The 19,850-nt window shown below is 43.6% G+C and overlaps 1 protein-coding gene across 2 annotated transcripts in view; it reads left to right on the forward strand.

Annotated features, from left to right (window-relative positions):
- FAM189A1 (family with sequence similarity 189 member A1) overlaps nucleotides 1-19,850 on the forward strand; it is a 248,225-nt gene that overhangs the window by 159,819 nt on the left and 68,556 nt on the right. The gene's annotated exons all lie outside the window — the stretch shown is intronic.

Consider the following 19,850-nt stretch of genomic DNA (forward strand, 5'->3'; position numbering starts at 1 on the left):
AGTTTGGTGTGATCAAAAGATGTGAACAGGGCGGCAACAGAGACACAGACATAGAGAACAGATTTGTGAACACAGTGCAGGGAGGGAGAGGGTGGGACGAATTGGGAAATTAGGATTGACTTACAGGCACTCGTGTAAAACAGATAGCTAGCAGGAAGCTGCTGTGTAGCACAGGGAGCTCAGCGTGGTGTGCTGTGATGACCTAGAGGAGTGGGATGGGGTGGGTGGGAGGCTCAAGAGGGAGGGGATATATGAATTATGATTCACTTTTTATACAGCAGAAACCAACACAACATTGTAAAACAATTATACTCCAGTTTAAAAAACGTAAAATAAATTTAAAAGATGTGAAAGGTGTGCTTGGGCCTGAGATGAGTGGAGCACAGTGGGAACTGGTTGAAGTTCAGTCAGGAGACACAGGAACCTCTTGTGGGAAGCTTGCTCTTGCCAAAAGCTGCTTACATCCTGCTCCTTCCTGCAAGATTCTCCCTCAGGTTGAGGAAAAGCATGGGTGTAGAAGTGAGGAATAATTATTTTCAATCGCTTTAAAGTATTTTTAGGTGGCGTATGGTTATAGTTGGAGAAGGGAATGGCAATCCACTCCAGTATTCTTGGCTGGAGAATTCCACAGGCAGAGACGTCTGGTGGGCTACAGTCCGTGGGGTCGCAAAGAGTCGGACATTGAGCAACTCACACACACACACACACACACACACGGTTATAGTTTAGGTTTTAATTTCATGTGTGTCTTAGCATGTTGGTCTCTCTTGGTATCAGTTTTGTGGAGGGGACAGTAGATGCATGTGTGAAGGGAGCATCCATCGCAGACATTGGTTTCCACCTGATCTTTGTGGGTTCTGAACTGTCGCACTGAACCAGCCCATGGACAGACATCATTACTCCTCGTGTGTGGTGGAGAACTTGTCATCAACGCATGAACAGCTGTCTGGAAATGATGAAACTTTACCCCTGCAATCAGAAGTCGTGTGCTAACTGGAAAGCCAGGCTTAGGTAGGCATTTGGTATACCTAGCTGCTGCTGCTGCTAAGTCGCTTCAGTCGTGTCCGACTCTGTGCAACCCCACAGACGGCAGCCCACCAGGCTCCCCTGTCCCTGGGATTCTCCAGGCAAGAACATTAGAGAGAGCCCATTTTCAACAGAAAGCAGCTGGGAGGGGAGTTCACTGTGCTTTCAAAGTTACTCACCCTCCCATGGTGAGAAAGGCATGCCCAACACAGCATCTTGGAAGGACACCGGGCCTGGTCCCCTTTACTCACTAGACCTCAGCCTCGGGTCTTTTCTCTGGGTCAGGCTGGCATCTTCTTTGTCTCCATGCCATGCCAGTCACAGGTGTGGCTGCTCTGGACTTCGCTGTGTGGCACCCTCTGTCTCTCTGAGTGGTTGCCTCTCAAGCAGGAGAGGAAGTTTTGCATGAATATGTAGCCTTTCTTGGGCTTCCTGGGTGACACTAGCGGTAAAGAAACCGCTTGCCAATGCAGGAGACCTTAAGAGACACAGTTTGATCCCTGGGTCAGGAAGATCCCATGGAGGAGGAAATGGCAACCCACTCCAGTATTCTTGCCTGGAGAATCTCATGGACAGAGGAGCCTGGTGGGCTACAACCGATGGGGTCCCCAAAGAGTCAGACATGACTGAAGCAACTTAGCACACGCATACTCTACCATTGCTTTATGGTCAAACTCCATGTTTTCTGGGTTACAAGAGAAACATTATTGGAGTGATATAATAATGAATTTTCCTCTGGTATGTCTAATGCACTCGAGCATTTTAACAAGCCAGCAGTTATGATCATTTTAATGGGAGGTTTGTGTTTCGTTTTGCATAAGTGATGAGTTTAAATTTGATTGAGTCTTGGATCATAAGTCCCAGGAGTGTACAGATCTAGTTCCTTAATGCTTTGAGGTCTGTCCCTGACTGTTTTCATTAAAATATTTCTTCATTTAAATTATTCTATTTAACTGGGTATTTTAAAAGGAAGAATGTTTTGTCTGTAGCTTTATAATTAACCTAATCTGATTACTGTGTTTTTGTTTTTTTGAGGAAACAGTAGAGTAGAATATGTCATCAAAGTTTTAGGCACAGCAGACTTAGTGTAGCATCTGTGGTCCCACAAATTTATTATTACTTATGGTAATAGATAAACATAGCTCTGTGGATATTACTCAGAATTGCTGCATTGACACTGGTATTTTGGTTTGGCAGTAATTGAGGGATACAATTGGGCATCAGTTTAGTCTTAGTCTAGCATTGCTGTTTTGTGTAATTATCAAAAAATGAAAGTCTCTTAGTTGTGTCCAACTCTTTGCAACCCTATGGACTATACAGTCCATGGAATTCTCCAGGCCAGAATACTGGAGAGGGTAGCCTTTCCCTTCTCCAGAGGATCTTCCCAACCCAGGGATCGAACCCAGTTCTCCCGTATTGCAGGTGGATTCTTTACCAGCTGAGCCACAAGGGAAGCCCAAGAATACTGGAGTGGGTAGCCTATCCCTTTTCTAGAGGATCTTCCTGACCCAGGAAGCCACCTTTGTGGCTCAGCTGGTTAAGAATCCACCTGCAATGTGGGAGACCTGGGTTCAAGACCTGGGTTCGATCCCTGGGTTGGGACAATCCCCTGGAGGAGCGAAAGGCTACCCACTCCAGTATTCTGGCCTAGAGAATTCCATGGACTGTATATGTTGTAATTATCAAGCCAAATGCTTAATTCCTTATTTCCCCTTGAAAGCATCCTTTGCAATCTTACTTTGATTTTGTGTTTAGTAAAATATTTTGGGGCTTCTCTGGTGGCACAGTGGTAAAAATATCTGCCTGCCAGTGTAAGAGACACAGGAGACTTGAGTTTGATCCCTGGGTTAGGAAGATCCCCTGAAGGAGGAAATGGCAACCCACTCCAGTATTCTTTCCTGGGAAATCCCATGGACAGAGGAACCTGGTGGGCTACAGTCTATGGGGTCGCAAAAGAGTCAGACACAACTTAGTGGCTAAACAACAGAATATTTTTAGTAATTTGGCAGAATTATACTTATATATTTATTTGTTTTATGTTCATAGAAATATAAAAAATAACTAGCCTTTTTTCAGTTCTTCTCCAAGACTGGCTTTGGTTACATAGTTAATTTGTCTTCTGACTTCATTTTAAGGGTCTTCTCTTAAAACTGAAGGAACTGAGGTTCCCAAAACATAAGCTATTGTAAAAAACTGGCAACGTGACTAAGTAGCCAAGCTGAGATCTGAACCTACATCTTTCATGTTTTTTTTAATTTTTAATGGTGGATAATTCTGCACAGACATATGCACCAGTAAAGAATATAATGCATCGAACATTTGCATACCCATCACTCAGTTTCAGCACCTCCTAGCCATTCGTCTTTCTCAAGTCCCCCCACCATTTCTCCCCTGAATTATTCAAGCAATCCTGAGCAGCATAGTGTTTCATTCAAAACACTGAAGTATGTTCTGAAAGAAAATGATTCCTTTCTGAAAATGAGATAGTCACGTGTCAATGTCACACCTAATAAAGGCCAGTGGTGTGCTTTATCATCAACGATATAACGTTCCTATTTCTCTAAGTATATCTGTCTGTGTCCCTCTCTCTTTTTGTATATGGCTATTATGTCACTTAAATCTCTTTCTGTCTCTCTCTTATCTTTTCTTGCTGAACCAGATGGGCTGTAGGGCCCACACATCCCTTGATTACCCCTCAGAGTGTTTACCACTAGAGAGATAAAGTGAAATTACTCATTTTACAGTTGCTTTAAAACCAGTCTCTGCATTTAAGCCACAAACCCAGTATATTGGTTTGCTCCATTTTGTTTTGATTTTTTAGAGATTTATTTTATAAGTCGAATTTCGTTTCACGATGATATAGAACGTTTGCTATTACAAAGTCAAATCTGTACAACAAGGATTTTTGGAAGAGTCTAGTTGTCATCCTGTGTCTCAAATTGTCATCCTGTTGTCATTTCTGTGTCTCGAATCAACCTCCCACCCACACACTGCCACCCTCACCCCTACCCCCAGAGCAGCCATTCTTAGGTTTTGACTTTATGTTTTCATTTTAAAATAATAAAGGTGTTTGTGTACCGTCCAGTCTTCCCTGGTGGCGCTAGTGGTCAAATACCCACCTGCCAATGCAGGAGACATAAGAGAAGCGGGTTCAGTCCCTGGGTTGGGAAGATCCCTTGGAGGAGGGCATGGCAACCCACTCCAACGTGCTTGCCTGGAGAATCCCATGGACGGAAGAGCCTGACGAGCTACAGTCCATAGGGTCACAAAGAGACATGACTGAAGCAGCTCAGCATGCACGCAGTCATGCGCATACGCATTCACTGCATGTGTGCATGCGTGCCAGGTGCACTGTCCTGGCCCTCACCTTGTAGCTTCAGGTGCATCCCGGGGTTGGCCTGAGGTCCTGTACAGAGACACTTCCTGTCCTTCTCAGAGCTGCGCAGTCCTCCTTACACAGAAGACTGGTACTCTCTGGTCCGTGATACAAGTTACACCCTCCTCCCTAATGCATCATTTATCTTTTTTATTTCTGGTGTGTGTTTTTGACATGTAGGGATTTTTATGTTATGTAGTTAAATGCATCAACCTTTCCCTATTGATCTGCACTATGAATAACAGGACTGTTGCTCCATCTGTAGATCATAGAAGAAGAATCTCTCTCTCTCTTATGTTTCCACTATTTGGAATTAATCTTGCTATAATTTGTGTAAGCTGATATATATCTTAACCATTCCATGTGGCTATCCAGTTATATCAGTTTGTTGATGCTGCTGTTTAGTCACATCCAACTCTTTGCGACCCCATGGACTGTAGCCCATCAGGCTTCTCTGTCCATGGGATTCTGCAGGCGAGAATACTGGACTGGGTTGCCAGGGCCTCCTCCAAGGGTCTTCCCGACCCAGGGATTGAACCCTGGTCTTCTGCATTCAGGCAGATTCTTTCCTGCAGTGATTTTAAATGGTAGCTGACAAATGGTCTCTCTCTGAATATTTAGATTCCCTTCCACTGGTCAGTCAGTTCACCCAGCATCACTGCACCGCTTTGACAATCAGTTCAGTTCAGTCGCTCAATCATGTCTGACTCTTTGCGACCCCGTGGACTGCAGCACACCAGGCTTCCCTGTCCATCACCAACTCCCGGAGCTTGCTCAAACTCATGCCCATGACTTAGCTACTAAACAACAACTAACAACATTTCTAATAAACCTGGCAACACAGAAAATGACAATAGCAAAAGCACTAAGCAGAGTTGTACCATCCAGAAACAGTCATTCTTTTCTGTTGGGTGTCTATTAATTCAGAAATCCCTTGATGCCTATACTGGTAAAGGTAGGAGCTATGGAGAAATGACACTGTGTATGTTTTAAACAGTTATTTTTACGTAAAATTAGCAGAAGCAGCACTGACGAGAGATCACAGTTAGTTCTCAACTTGAAATCAGTGCTTCTTTCTGAGAAGACACTCTTGTTTCTAGAGTGAAGAGGGAAAGCTGCCCACACCCCCAGACCTGCTCATTATCATTCATCCCCCATCTTTCTCCCTGCACACGGTTTCTGTACTAATCTCACACTTTACCCCCTAGGCCATCACTGTGATTTTCACTCCTGTCTGCTCCATTCCTCACTTTCCAAGCTATTTATTAGCTGCATGGCGGTGCAGGTCTGTTCTCACCCTGGAATTGATTCATCAGCTCTGACTCTGTCTCCTGTGATCATGTGCCCCCCGGATCAGCTCCAGTTGTCCTGGGGTTGGACTGATGCTCTGAGTGGGGTCTGGGGTTCCGTGCGGTGCTGCAGGAGCTCCCATTTCTTGGTCTTTGTTTTCTGGCTGGTAGTCAGGCTCTCTGGCAGTTTTTCTGGTCCTCTGTGTTTACCTGCGCTGTGGCAGGGCTGTGTCTGTGGCAGGTGCCCCTGCCAGCACTCCATGGTGCTGCTCTGGCATGTGGTTCTGGGCTCCCGCGTGCTGATGAGTCGTAGTCCTCCACCAGCCTGCTCTCTACCCCCAGGAGAGGGTGGGGATGCCAGCAAGCCCAGGGTGCCCCCACAAAGTCCCAGGGTCATGTTTGCCTCCCCAAACCCAATATACTGTCCCTTGGCCAAGCTGGGCAGGCCCACCCTGTGAGCACTGGCCAGGCCTCCATCCTGGCCCCTCGGTCTCTGTGGAGCTCATGGCTTGCAGGATATGAGTCTCTATTCCAAAGTCTTTTCCATCGAGTGACTCACAGTGTCGGGAGAACTCTCAGGATGCTGCCGACCTGCCTTCGTCTCATGGCCACCATGGAAGGTGAGGGAGGGAAGGGGTCAGGAGCCTTCAGAACTTCCTAATTGTCCTCCGTCCCCGATCCCCTCTCAGTTCAGACAGAATGCTGTGTCTCCATCTTCCTTTTTTGATTTGACCTCTTGAGATGTCTGCCCTGTAGGTTTCATGAGGAGGGGAGGGACTTGTGGGCCTATGTCCCACGGGGCAGACCTGGGGGAGGGGTGTTTTCCTGGCACCTGGGTCACCTGCAGAAGCCAGGTGGACATCCATGGAGCATCATTGTGCCAGGTTTGCTGATGGCTGAAGGCTACTGTTTTCAACTCCTCACATTATCCTGTGTGACAGGCATTCCTACTAAACACCACGGATTGGTGAGTGGACTGAGCACTGAGGTTTGAACCCAGAGAGTCCTGGTCTAGAGCCTATGCTTTCTGCCTGATGCTGCCTCTGTGAGGAAGGGCAAGAGGGGACCTTGGGCCATGGGGACAAAGTACCGTGGTGGTGATAATGACAGCCCCACAACATGAGCAGGCGCTGGGACACAAGAGCTGAAGACATTCTTTACAGAATCACTGTGGGAACCATTCTTACAACCAGCTCAAATCCAGGACTTCTCTCCCATTGCATTTTCTGCTGCTGTAACACAGTGGGTCTTTGTAGGAATTGTTTCCTACTCTGTGCCAGGAACTGTGCACCACCCCCCCCCCCAGGTGCTTCATGTCTGTGTTGCTCACCTTCCTACTGACCCCAGGAAAGCTCTGACCCTCTGTTACTGATGAGGAAAGGGGTCAGAGAGAAAAGGGGTGACCCACTGAGTTAGCCAGCTGGTGGGGCCCCTGGGTTGTGCTGTTTGAGGACATTGCCTTGCCCAGGGTGATGTCACCAAGCTCCTAAGGCTGAGATGTGAAGACTTCTCTGCTTTGCCTGTGACTGGCCTTCACCAGGAATGAACGTAGAAAAGGTGTCAAAACCCGTCAGTTCAGTCAGTTCAGTTCAGTTGCTCAGTTGTGTCTGACTCAGCAACCCCATGGACTACAGCACGCCAGGCTTACCTGTCCATCATCAATTCCCAGAGCTTGCTCAAATTCATGTCCATTGAGTCGGTAATATCATCCAACCATCTCATCCTCTGTCGTCCCCTTCTCCTCCTGCCTTCAATCTTTCCCAGCAACAGGGTCTTTTCCAATGAGTCGAGTCTTCATATCAGGTAGCCAAAGTATTGGAGTTTCAGCTTCAGCATCAGTTCTTCCAATGAATATTCAGGACTGATTTCCTTTAGGATTGACTGATTTGATTTTCTTACAGTCCAAGACTCTTGAGAGTCTTCTCTAAACAGGTCCAGATTTCTGTTCGGGGGTAATTGTTGAGGTCATAGTGTATAAAAGAAGTGATCTGGAGACAGGAATCTTGGGGAAAGACATTTACTTAGTATACAACTGTTTGTTTCCCAGAAAAAATGACAGAAATACATGAAAACTTTGTTGCTCATTAATTGACATTTAACCCAATATATTGTTTCTCTTCTAAAACAGAAAACATAAAAGCTCCTTAGTGGATGTTGTCGGCAGCTGGGGCGACCATAGCAGAACACCACAGAGAGGGCAGGGGTGGGGCTTATAGCAGACTCGGATTTTCTCAGAGTTCCTGCTGTGTTCCAGTGAGAGCCCAGTTCTTGGCTTGCAGACAGCTGCCTTCCAGCCGAGTGGCCACACAGCCTGTCCTTGGTGCATGTGAGGGGGCTGTGCTCTCTTGCTCTTCCCTCCTGTCAGTTCAGTTCAGTCACTCAGTCATGTCCGACTCTTTGCGACCCCATGAATTGCAGCACGCCAGGCCTCCCTGTCCATCACCAACTCCCAGAGTTCACTCAAACTCACGTCCATTGAGTTGGTGATGCCATCCAGCCATCTCATCCTCGGTCATCCCCTTCTCCTCCTGCCCCCAATCCCTCCCAGCATCAGAGTTTTTTCCAATAAGTCAACTCTTCGCATGAGGTGGCCAAAGTACTGGAGTTTCAGCTTTAGCATCATTCCTTCCAAAGAAATCCCAGGGCTGATCTTCAAAAAGGACTGGCTGGATCTTCTTACAGTCCAAGGGACTCTCAAGAGTCTTCTCCAACACCACAGTTCAAAAGCATCAATTCTTCAGTGCTCAGCTTTCTTCACAGTCCAACTCTCACATCCATACATGACTACTGGAAAAACCATAGCCTTGACTAGACGGACTTTTGTTAGCAAAGTAATGTCTCTGCTTTTGAATATGCTATCTAGGTTGGTCATAACTTTCCTTCCAAGGAGTAAACATCTTTTAATTTCATGGCTGCAATCACCATCTGCAGTAGGCCACCAATTCTACAAGGTTAAGGCCTCCTCTTGTGACTTGTCTGAACTCAGTTACCTCCTGAAAGCCCTGTCTCTAGGTGCAGTCACAGTAAGGGTTCTTACTTGTTCTTCAACACAAGAATTTGAGCAGGACACAATTCATTCTGTAGCAACAAGCAAGTTGTTTTTTCCCTAAACATCATCTCTCCCTTTTATGTCTTTTTGCTGTTTATATTTCATGCAATTCTGGATTATAAAATCAGTGGGAAGAATCTGTGTCTAAATGTCTGACCTGCAGACCACCAAGCTTATTAATATCAATCTTTCATTGCCAAGTGATATTTCCTTTATTTTTAACTGGCAGATAATTACTTTACAATATTGTGATGGTTTCTGTCATACATCAACATGAATGAGCCATAGGTAAATATATGTCCCCTCCCTCTTGAACCTCCCACCCACCTCCCAGCCCTCTAGGTTGTCACAGAGCACTGGCTGCCAAGTGATATTTCTGATGGAAGGTAGTGGGAGTAATGATTGGTATGTTCAGATTATTTATTTATTTTTAAGTTTTTTTGGATGTGTTCCATTTTTAAAGTCTTTATTGGATTTGTTACAATATTGTTCCTGTTTTATGTTTTGATTTCTTGGCTGTGAGGCATGTGGGATCTTATTAATAGCTCCCTGACCAGGGTTCAAATTCACAACCCCTGCATTGGAACACGGAATCTTAACCACTGGACCGCCAGGGAAGTCCCTGTCCAGATTATTTAAATATTTGAGTATTTTATTCAAGTTTTATTTCATTCAACTTCAGTATTTTACATGTTAGTGAAAACCACATAGGATTAATTTTTACAAGGTGGCTGTTCAAATTTTCGTTTTGTCTCATCAGGTAATCATCCTGTATTTTTTGTAGAAAAGAAAGGATAGGGTGCCCTGTGTGATTTAGGGATGAGATACATCTAATGTTCTCATTTAGTTACAGAAAGCTAGAGAGAACTACTGCTTTAAACAGTTGGGTTCTCAGCAAATGGACTTAAAAATAAAAAATAGTATTTGCCATTTTTTTCCTGTCAGTCTCAGGTCCTTTGATATAACTTGCTCTTGGGAAAAAATATCAGACAAGCATTCAAAACTCGCTCTGTGTGATCAGAAAGAAAAATCTATCTTTTCTGAAATGTGCTGAATTTGGAGAGTTAATTAGAAAGGAGACATTGTCACATGGTATTCTACACTTATTATATTTAGCTTTTCCAGTGAAATAAGATACCTCCTTCTTCAGCTATCTTGGTATTTTCCATCTTCCAGCCATACAGGATCACTGTTTCCTTTCATATTCAAGTGAGCAGGCTTCTGTCCTAAGACCCCAGATTTGGGGACCCCTGTGTGTTCTGTCCCCATCTTCAATCACCAAGGATTGCTATAGTCCTAGAGGTTTTCCTGGTTACCCCACTTCCAGTTTCCTATTGCACTGAATGCTTATGCTCCCTGAACCCTGGGCCTCCACAACAGCCTGTACCCCACCACTTGCCCTAGGCCAGGTACCAATTTCTTCCCTGAAGCATCACTGGCCCAGATTGTGAAAGCAGCTCACATAGTCCCTGCCATACTGCCTGGCAGCCCTGACACTCTCCTGGGTCCCAGTGATCATCACATTGCCAAACCAGTTGTCATCTGGATGGATGGATGGATGGATGAATGGATGGTTGGGTGGATGGATGAATGGATTGATGGATTGTTGGATGGATGGATTTTTGGATGGATGGAAGGTGAATTGTTGGATGGATGGATGGATGGGTGGAAGGATGGATTACTGGTTGGATGCATTGTTGGGTGGAAGGATGGATTAGTGGATATGAAGTGTGGCATCACATTGGTGGGGAATCACTGGATGAAAGAGCTGAGCTTAAAGGTCCTGCTGCTGCTATTAGGAAGATGAGTTAAAACTCTCTGTTTTTGTATGAACAATTACCAAGATTATTATGAGAAGAAGCAAAGTGTAGGGCAGAATCCAGCAAACCCCTTTCCTATCCATTTAAGACATATCTGTATAGATGAATATGTGTAGACACATAATCATCAGTGTTTTGTGGAAGGAGTCCAAAGACGGTGTTCATGATGGGAGTTTTAGAGAGCGGGATTAGAATAAAGATAATACAGGAGACCTTGCCGTTTCATTTAGTATTTTTCTGTGAAGTCTGAGTTCTTTAACCATGCTACTCATATTTTTCTTTTAAAACTTTAGAAGGGTTTTTTAGTGGCAAGACTATGGGCTATTTAGAGGCTTTTTTCTTTGCAGTACTTGCCTCTAAAAGAATAAACAATCGCTATAAAAATTTTAAATAAAGGCAGTTTTGTTTAGCAAAATTCAAGAAAAGCAGTGCTCATCTTTAGGGACTTCCTCGGAGCACTAAAAGGTCTTGATTCACCAAATAAAGTTTAGATGCTGTTCAGTATTTTCTATTTGATAAGCCAGAAAAACCTTTACTTATGTCCCTAAGATTTTCAGCAACAAAAATCTCAGATAATCAGAGCACTTTGTTTCCCTGCTTTCCTATAACTTTACTATAATTTACAGAGTAACAGATTGACAGACAAATTCTTAGTAGTAAATGCACAAAGTGTTAACAAGTGTATATAAAGTTTTATGTCTGAGTTCGGCTCCGGGTGTTGCCTGGACTCAGTGGCGGCATAGGTGTCGGTTGAACTCCAGCGCCATGGGGATCCCTGTGGAAGGAGGACTTTTGAAGCCCTGGAATCTTTGCTTAACTTTGTGTGTGGTGTTTAAACTGTAAACCTGGGTCTGTTTTCCTGGGTTTTTTCATCTTTGACGTTTGCTCATTATGTGTCATCTTCATTCTCACACTGCAGATATCTGGTATCATTCAGGGATTGCTAGAGACTTCTTCTTCGATAAGAACAGTGGAAAGACAAAAACAACTATTTCTCTGAAAACTGAAGAAAGCCATTTTATGACCAAGAAATGCATTTGATTACCAACACAAAAAAGAATTATGAAATTCTTCATGATGAGCATTTCATCTGTAATTTCATCTTAGAATTTGAGATGGAAAGTCCGCATTCACAGACTTTTTTTAAGTAGAGTGATCCTGGCTCAGGAAGCAGCAGGTCCTAATTTTATTTTTGGCATGTGGGATCTTAGTTCCCCAACCAGGGATCAAACCCTCACCCACTGCAGTGGAAGCAGAGTCTTAAATGTTGGACCTCCAGACAAGTCCCTTATCATTATTATATATATATTTTCTAGTGTTTCAACAGACCTACACAGTTCATTTACACCGAAGACAAGTAGGAATATATTCTACGGGAAGTTGATAAAGTTTAAGTCCATGAACAGGCAGACTACTTCATATTACATTTTCAAATGGATGAGGAGTTAATGAAGATCTCTCACCATAGCTTCAGAATGGGTGTATTTATAACCCTATCCTGCCAAAAATAATTACTTCCCATTTTTTTCCTGCCAACCTTTTCAACGCCTTTCACAGAAAATAGGAAAAGGGAGCTGATGCAAATAGGGGTGTTTCCCACAAGAAAGAAGGTTTTGGAATCTGAGCAGTTTGTACGCCTTGTCCTGGAACGTTCTGTCTTGGAATGTTCCCTGTTTGTATGTTTATTTACTTCACATCTCATTCATTCTCTAAGCCAGTTGCACAACATTCCTTTCCAAATGCCACAGTTAAAAAAGACTGGACTGGCTCCTTATGGTACACATGGTTGTCTGCTGAGGATCCCCAGTGTGGTTCTGGAGCTGAGCTCATGACCCAGCCGGCCTGTTCCTAGGTTCTCTGGGGAAGGAGCAGACCAGTCTGAGCAGCCTCGGGGGCGGGGGTGGGGGTGCTTCTGTTTAGAGCCCTCTTGCTCCTACTTCACCCGTTCAGGTTCACTCCAAGAGTCTCCTCAACCCTCCTGGTCCCCTCCCCAGGGGATGTGTCATCTTGCTCCCTCCACCCCTCTGCTCCAGGGATAGGAGCCCTTGGCACTGACTCTTTCCTTCTTTGCTCCCAGGGTAGCCTCTAAAAAGAAGGCAGAAATAGTCCATTTTTAATGTTATTATTGTCCCTCATTTTTAATTTGTATTCATGTGCAGTTATTTCGGAGAAGGCAATGGCGTCCCACTCCAGTACTCTTGCCTGGAAAATCCCATGGACGGAGGAGCCTGGTAGGCTCCAGTCCATGGGGTCGCAAAGAGCTGGACACGACTGAGCGACCTCACTTTCACTTTTCACTTTCATGCATTGGAGAAGGAAATGGCAACCCACTCCAGTGTTCTTGCCTGGAGAATCCCAGGGATGGCAGAGCCTGGTGGGCTGCCGTCTATGGGGTCGCACAGAGTCGGACACGACTGAAGCGACTTAGCAGCAGCAGCAGTTATTTCAGTTTTTCAGAGTTGTATTATGTGTTCTGAACACATATTACTATTTGTTTTTCAGCTCATGCATGTAAATGCTTCATGTTGCTCAAGGATGGTTCCAACTAAAACTGGTCTTTGACTTTAGAGTCTCAGTTTTTTCAGATGAACTCTGAGCATTCCTAAATTAAGGAAACATGTCTAAATGAAAATAGGTTTTAAAAGAAATTAAAATTAATAACATTAGAAATAATTTTAAAGAGGTAAATGAGCTACCATTGTCAGAAACCATTGTGAATCAACATAAACAACATACAAAGCAATAGGGGTGGGTAGGAGCAGGGCTAACTGCATGGAGGACAGAGAGGAGGGAAATTTTATGTTTTGCATATAAATTACAATTAAGAAAGTATGGCTTTCTCAGCTTGGTAATCGAATTGAAGAAATTGGAGAATATGAATCAGGGTATCCTTTAGAAAAATGTTATCTGTGTACAACCTGGATCAAATTTCATGTACATTTGTCTTTTGTGGCTAAGTGTAATAACGTTATGGACACAAATCTTGGATTAAATGCAGCCACAAAATTAAGAGATGCTTGTTCCTTGGAAGAAAACCTAGGATAAACCTAGACAGTGTATTAAAAAGCAGAGACCACTTTGCCAACAAAGGAGGTGAAACCAGTCAACCCTAAAGGAAATCAACCCTGAATATTCATTGGAAGGACTGATGCTGAAGCTGAAGCTCCAATACTTTGGCCACCTGATGCAAAGAGCTGATTCACTGGAAAAGACCCTGATGCTGGGAAAGATTGAGGTCATGAGGAGAAAGGGGCAACAGGATGAGATGTTTGGATGGCATCATCACTCAGTGGACTTGAGTTTGAGCAAACTCCACAAGATAGCGAAGGACAGAGAGGCTTGGCTTGCTGCAGTCCATGGGGTCGAAGAGTTGGACACAACCGAGCAACTGAACAACAATAGAATCATAACATTTGGTGAGAGGAAAGACAATTTTGCTTCTTTCCAATCTTCAATTTTTTTTTCTTTTTTTGTTGCACTGGCTGTGACCTCAAATAAAATGATGAACAGACATGGTTATGGATAGAAGGTTTCTTTATTTCTCACCGCAGAGGAGACACTTTAAATGTTTCACAATAAAGTGTGATGTCTAATGCAGACTGTTTGTAGTGACTCTTTAAGTTTCTATTTCAAGACTGCTAAGGTTTGTGTTTGGTGTTTTTTTTTTTTTAATCATGAATAGGTATTGACTTTTCTCTTATGATTTCTTGCTGTCTTTTGAGATGACCATATGAGAGATCTCCTTTATTCTGTTAGTATACTGAATTACCTGGATTTGAGTTCTCATGTTGAATCTTGTGATTTTGTGTCTTTTTAATTCAGGAGTTTTGATTATTTATTTATGAGAGAGAATGGGCTTTCATCCTGATTTTTCAAAATGTCCATGTCAGATTTTTATGTTGTTTATGCTTTCTTCATAAAACACGATGGGAATAGTCCCTGTTTTCTTTTCTGGAAGTATTATCATTCATATTATTTCTATTTTAAAGTTCAGTAGAATTCACTAGTGAAGGCACCTAGATCTGGGGTTTCCTTTGAGGGGAAGTTTCGAATAACAGATTCATTGGCTCCCAGAACCAGTCAAACTCTTCTGTTTTTGTATCAGTTTTGATTGGTTGTGCTTTTCTAGGAATTTCCCCCTTCCATCTGTTTTCAAAGGTCTTGGCAAACGTAGCAGTAATATTCTCTTGTTACCCTTTTCCTGTCTGCAGGGATGTGCCCTGCTGTTGTTCACACCTTCGGGAGAGAACAGTGAGCTGGTTCTGGGAGAGACTGGGGGCTGATGGAGGTCACTGCCAGGGTGGGGGTACTGCTAGGACGATACTGACCACAGCCCCCACCTCACCCCCGGTCAAGCTTCCTCCATGGCCACTCCCTGGAAAAACCCAGCAGGAAGCCTTCTAACAAGAGAGAAACAGAGCTCCCAAAGACCCCACTCCAACATGAGGGGTCTGGAACTGAGACAGCTCCCACCTTGGGCTGCTCAGCGTCCTCAGCACCCCACCCCACCTGGAGAAGAATCCATCTCCCCACTCTTCTTCTTGTTCCTGGGGCAAGCTGAAAGTGTTTGGGCCCAGGCTCTTATCAAAATATCCCTTCTTCTGTTTCGAGAATCCTTATGAACAACTGTGTTATAATTTACATTATCACTGTCCATTAGGGTTTTAAAATAAATATTACAAAATGTGCTCTCGCTGTTACTCACTTCACTGTCTTCCCCTCCCATGGATCCTTGTTTGATTGCATTCTTTGGTGTGAGTGGCTGGAGTGTTTTCACAGCAGCCCCCTCAGAAGGCACACTCCCCACCCTGCACAACCTATAATCAGTTCCTTTGTGATGATATGATACTTTGCCTGGTAGAGAATTCTTAGGAAAGAGTCCCATCTTTTCTCTAGTCAGTAACTGTGATTCCGTTATCTACTAGTTTCCAAGACTGAAAGCAAGAAATGTGATGATAAGCTGATTATTTCTAGAAAGAACTTGTTACTTGTTGTTTTTGTCTGTGTGGTTTTATGCTTGTATGATTTTTGTCTCTTCTTGAAATTCAGAAAATCTGCCAGCACGTATCTAAAGTCTGCCTTTTCAGAACACTTTCAAGCAGAAAACCCGAACTGCTTCTTCTTTGATGTTGTTTGCTTCTTCTGTCATTTTTTTCCTCCCCAAACTTGTAAATTATTTAAAATGTAAATTATTTACTTATTGTGCCTCCTGCTTATACCCTTCATAACTTGATATTTCATTTGTGATTTTCATTCGTTAACTTTTTGTTCTGTATTATGGGACATGTCTTTCATTTGAGCCTCCTAAAATAGTAATTTGGTTTTCCACAGGGAATGTTCTCTTTAATGGTGCCTCTACTGAAGTTTTAAATGAAAAAAATCCAGCATTATTCTGTTCTAGAAGCAGTTTGTTGTGCTCTAATAATATCTCCTTATGTGTTCTCATTATGTTTCCATTATATGGACTATTTGTTTCCTCCATTAGTTCTGCCCCGTGGTAGCCATCTGTTCTAGAATTCAGCTCTCTCCTGCCTTCAAATCACTGTGCATCTTAGGAGTTTTCTTTGCCTGATCATTTTTTTAAAAAAATTTTATATATCCATTTATTATTTATTTATTTTTGGCTGTGATCTTGCTCCACTACCTGAGCTTCAGCAGCATCTCAAGCCTACATTCGAATGGCTACAGATCTCAGAGCCAGGTGGAAAGGACTGGTACCTTGGGACTCCTACATCTAGAGGTGTCAGTTGAGGTGCTCTGGAGCTGTTTTTAGCTGCAAGTGATATAAAAACGAATTCACAAAAGCTGAAAGAGCAAAAGTAGTTACTGTCTTAAATGATAAACCTAGAGGTGGACTGCTCTAGAGTTGGCTGGGTCGGTAGCCTGGCATAGTTTTCAAAATATGTGCAAGGAGCTCCGAGTGACAACCTTGTTTTTATAAAGCCCTGCCCCCCAACTATGTAGTCATTTCCAATCCCAACCAGTCCTCACTTAACAATCACCCTTGCTTCCTGCCACCTCTGATCCTAATTCTTGACCACTTATGTAACTTTGTCTTTTTCTGCCTTTTTTTGGTTCTGTGTCTCCAGGCCTGCGGTGCCAAAAAATCTCCAACAAACACCTCTTTACTTCCAGTGGATCTCCATTCTGGGAATTTTTGGTTAACATAGGTAACGATACCTCGTTGAGTTCCATTCCTATGAAACAAGGCTCATTCTTCAGCACCCTGTTTTCCCTGAGAGAATGGGTTTAGAATTTGCTCAGTTTCTAGTGAGGGTAATCTACTCTCAGGAAGGTACAGCAGACGGAGGGGATTTTACTTGTTTCAGTAACTAGCTCTCCCCAGGAGTCTGACCCTGAACTCTGGATCTCGGGATTCAGACAGCAGCATGGGGACTGCTCCTCCATCTCTTAGGTCTCCTCTGCACTGGCTTGCACCTGAAACAGGTGACTCCCTAGCGAAGGCAAACCTGGCTGGGCATACATCACCCATTAGCTTGTTCACTAGGAAGAAAGAGAACCTGTGTGAACCTGAGAGGACACTGCTTGGACTCTTGACCAGTCACTGAGCCATGTGCAAGCAGGAAAAGAGGGCCTCCAAGAAAGGGGGAAGGACAGATACAGAAGAGGGCAGAAGCAAGCAAATAAACAGCAACTTATTGGCTACTAATAAGACCTTATGTGTTTGTAACCTTTTAACTTAATAAGCCTTGATGGTTTTCCTAAGTAAAAGACCCTGGGTGATTGTAGGATGCATATCTCTTGAAAAGAATCCAAGAGGAGGCTTCTGGGCCAAATGGCTACAACACTTGAAAGATGCTGCCTCATTGAGCGCACCTCTCCACTCCCTTTCACCACCCATAGAAGGCTCTGTTGCCACTTAATATATTCTTTCCTGAGGGACAAAGTGTTATTAGGTAGTCCTATCACATGATTTAACCAGGATGGATCTTAGTTACACGTGAGCACATACAAGGGGTTTCATTAAAAGCATGAAACTATCCGGATTGCTTTTCCTGCCATCTATGCATGGACATAGCATCTGCCTACCCACCCACCCCAACTACTGTATTCACTTATCATGCTCCATCCACTTCTTTGCATTGGAAAAAGCTGAGAAACTGCTCATACATGGCGACTGCATGCTTTATCATTGCTTTTCATCCCCAAAAGTCTCTACCTGCTTTTAAGTTGTGTTGGTTTCTGCTGTACAATAATGTAAACCAGTCATAAGTATGTATATCTCCCCTCCATCATGAGCCTCCCTCCCACCCTTCCATCTCACGCCTGTAGGTGATCACAGAGCACTGAGCTGAGCTCCCTGTGCTATACAGCAGCTTCCCGCCAGGTATCTATTTTACCCATGGTGGTGTATATATGTCAGTGCATTGAAATATGTATATATTACCTACCTGCTTTTTGCACTAGGTTGAAGTCATAAATTTAAAACCTTCTTGTATTTCTGTAAGAACTTCTGCTGAATTAAGAGGAGAATCTAGTAGATAATAGAGATGATTAGAGCTTCTTAGCAGGCATTTGCTACCAAGGAGATGATATAAAGCAATTAATTACTTAGAAGCATCTAAAGAGCAGTACATACTAGACATTTCTTTGTTCAATGGACTTGAAATCTCAGCTAGCTCAGGTTTTGCCTCAAATAAAAATTTTTGGGGGTGTCAAGTAATAAAAATACTAAGGTCATTAACATAAAGTGTTTGCACATGTTTTTCTTTTTTAACCACTTGTTCTTATTCCTCCACTGGCTGAACAAAAAGTCATAAATATCATACTCACTTGAATTTGATGAATTTACTTACAGTGAATGTGTGGCAACTTCTGCAGAGAAGGCAATGGCAACCCACTCCATTACTCTTGCCTGGAAAATCCCATGGACGGAGGAGCCTGGTGGGCTGCAGTCCATGGGGTCGCGAAGAATTGGACATGACTGAGCGACTTCACTTTCACTTTCCACTTTCATGCACTGGAGAAGGAAATGGCAACCCACTCCAGTGTTCTTGTCTGGAGAATCCCAGGGACGGGGGAGCCTGGTGGGCTGCCGTCTATGGGGTCGCACAGAGTTGGACACAACTGAAGCGACTTACCAGCAGCAGCAGCAGCAACTTCTGAGGCATGATGTCACAATGAAGTTAAATTCAATGAAAGTATATTTTTCATTTATCCCCCAGTCAAGAAAAATCAACATTGAATTTCACTTTTTAAAAGAAAATTAATAGCACCTTGGTAATTTTTTTCCAGACTCTTCCTGATTTTGGTGTACATGTGCTTCACTGCAGTAAACCTTTTCTACATATAGCTTTGACAGCCCTCAAATACCATTGGTCCTCCATAGCCACAGGTTCTGCATCTGTGGGTTTAAACAATTGCAGATCAAAAATATGAGAAAAAAGAAAAATCCATAAAGTGCCAAAAAATCAAAAATTTGCTGAGTGCTGGCAAGTATTTACACAGCAGTTAAATTGTACTTATAACTGTTTGCCTAGCATTTATATCATATAGATAGTAATCTAGAGGTGTTTGCTGACATGCATGGGTTTGATGGACAGGGAGGCCTGGCATGCTGCGATTCATGGGGTCGCGAAGAGTCGGACACGACTGAGCGACTGAATTGAACTGATGCTATTTTGTATAAGAGCCTTGAGCATCTAAGTATTTTCATATCTGAGGGGGTTCTAGCACCAGTTGCCAGAAGCCAAGGGAGGACTGTTTAACATAAAACCCCTGAAGGAAACACAGGCCCTGTGCTAGGTGTTTGGCAAACCTCTCACTCTTAGTCCCCTGAAGCCTGGACTAGTCGTCTCATTTTGTTGATTTGAGAACAGAAGGGAGTGTCAGCAGCTTTCCCTCTAATCTAGATCCATCTGACTCCCAAACCTTTATTTTTCAAGGTCCTGGTATCTGTGTTCTGTGTGCTCAATATATGGTTGAGAGCAGTCTCTGGAGGCAGGCTGCCTGCCTTAGTTCAGATCCACAGCTTCAGCTTCCTTGCTACAGTTAACATTCTTCTCTGTGCCTCAGTTTCTTCATCTGTGTGAAAAGGTCATAAAAGCATAGGCCTCGCAGGGCTGTTGTGGAGATTAAATGAGGTCATACCTAGACTACTCAGAAGGTTTGATCCAAGGTCACCTTTGTGGTGATCATTAGCTGCTGCTGTTGATATTTGTTATTACTGTTAGTGTTATTACTGCCATCCTCATCACAACAGTGTCAACTGTCAGTTCCAGTGTCAGCCTGAGGTGGAATGTGGCCTGGGAGACATCTCCCTGCAGTGC

This window comes from Oryx dammah, unplaced genomic scaffold (genome assembly GCF_014754425.2).
Source record: "Oryx dammah isolate SB20612 unplaced genomic scaffold, SCBI_Odam_1.1 HiC_scaffold_16, whole genome shotgun sequence".
Lineage (NCBI taxonomy): Eukaryota > Metazoa > Chordata > Mammalia > Artiodactyla > Bovidae > Oryx > Oryx dammah.